Genomic DNA, 1,964 nt, shown 5'->3' on the forward strand with positions numbered 1-1,964 from the left:
CCCCCCCCCCAAAAAAAAGCTAAAGAGGATAGAGAGAAACACTGTTAACTGATGATGTATGGAGGGGATTATAATCAATGTAATGAAACAAGTCATATGAATGGTTGAATGTGAAACTGATGATGTGCCCTGTAAACTTTCACTCAATCCACAATAAAAACCTTAAATAAAAAAAGAAAAAGATAAATGGAAAAAAAAAAAAAAAACAACAACAACCAAACAGCCAATGGAAGCTAGTATAAGACCTGAGGATAATTAATCAAGCAGAAATTCCCATCCATCCACTGGTACCCAATCCTTTTATTGTCATAATTCACATTCCCTCAAATTTCCAAAAATTTTCAATGATAGATCTTGAAGATGCTTTCTTTGTAACACACTTCATCCTGATTCCCAATATCTTTTCACTTTTGAATGGAAATGGCCAAACACAGGGAGTGCTTGTCAACTATAATAGATTGTTGTCCTCCAAAGTTTTAGAGAAAGGCTTCATATATTCACAAATGATTGAGCAAAATCTTAGAAAAACTAATTCTTCCAGAACCTAATAGGGTGATTCAATATGTGGATGACTTAACTAGTATGTAGTCCCAGCTATAAGGAATCAGTGATTTCTACCCAGGATATTGCTTGTTGTTGTTAGGAACCATCAAGCAGGTACCAACTCATAGCACAACACAACACAAAAAAACACTGCCCAGTCCTGCACCAACCTCACAGTTGTTGCTATGCTTGAGCCCATTGCTGCTGCCAATTTGCCAATCCATCTAGTAGGGGGAATTCCTCTTTTTCTTCAACCTGTCACTTTGCCAAGCATGATGTCCTTCTCCAGGGATTGGTCCCTCGTAATAATATGTCCAAAGTATGAGAGACAAATTCTTTTTTTTTTTAAGTTTTTATTGTGAATTATGTGGGTTTACATGGGAGAACATCAGTTTTACATTCATCTTATTGTATTTCATTTTTTTTGCAATGATTACAATCCCCTCCATGCATCATCAAATAACCAAAGGATACAACCCACAGGCCCGCCCCTCTGGTTGTCAGCACACAAGCCGTCTCCCTCCCTGAGTCCCTTAACATCTCTGTCTCCATGCCTGGAGTCACTGCCTCTCTGGGTAGGGTCCCGCTCTCTGCTCTTCTCACTTCATGGTCCCAGGTCCCATGGTCCCAGCCAGCTCCTAGGCTGCAAAATCAATCACTCCCCTCCTTTTGTCAAAAAACATCTATCTCTACATTTCCAACCCTCACAGTCAGTCCTGATGTCAATTTTTCACTATTGTACCACAAGAGTTTTAACCCCTTTTCCTTTCACCAGCCTGGTCACAACAGATTGGAAATCATTCAGTGAAGGTTCTACCTACCCCTGACCCGTCTTGAACTAGGCTCCCTCTTGAAAGCTTGTAATCCAGTCACTTCTTGCCTTTATAGGCCCCTCCCCCACTTGGGGTAACCAATGTCTATTAGCTCATCCCTGTGAACCCTGTGCACCGAGTGGGTGGGAGCAATCCTTGCTTTAAAGATTTATTCCCTTTTTTGAGCTACTACATCCATAGTATGTATTTTCTTACAGTTTGTTGTTGTTGTTGTCAAGTGCCATCGAGTCGATTCCGACCCATAGCGACCCTGTATAGGGTCTCCAAGGAGCAGCTGGTGATCTTGAACTGCCGACCTTGCAGTTCAAATGGCTTTGCAGTCTGACGCATTAACCCACAGCGCCACTGCGAACCTTAAGGTCAGAAGTTCGAAACTACCAGCCGCTTCGCGGGTAGTTTTACAGCCTTAGAAACACCTTACAGGGTCACTATAGGTCGGAATCGACTCGACGGCACTTAACAACAACAACAACATCCATAGTATAGGTAAAGTTCATCAAATTATAGTGGGTTACTCTTTTTTTGTTGTTTTCTTCCCTCTTTGTTCACCTTCTAGTCGAGTTCTGATCATCCAGCCATCGAAGCCAG

The sequence above is a fragment of the Chrysochloris asiatica genome, unplaced genomic scaffold, assembly GCF_000296735.1.
Source record: "Chrysochloris asiatica unplaced genomic scaffold, ChrAsi1.0 scaffold00126, whole genome shotgun sequence".
In the NCBI taxonomy this organism is placed as follows: domain Eukaryota; kingdom Metazoa; phylum Chordata; class Mammalia; order Afrosoricida; family Chrysochloridae; genus Chrysochloris; species Chrysochloris asiatica.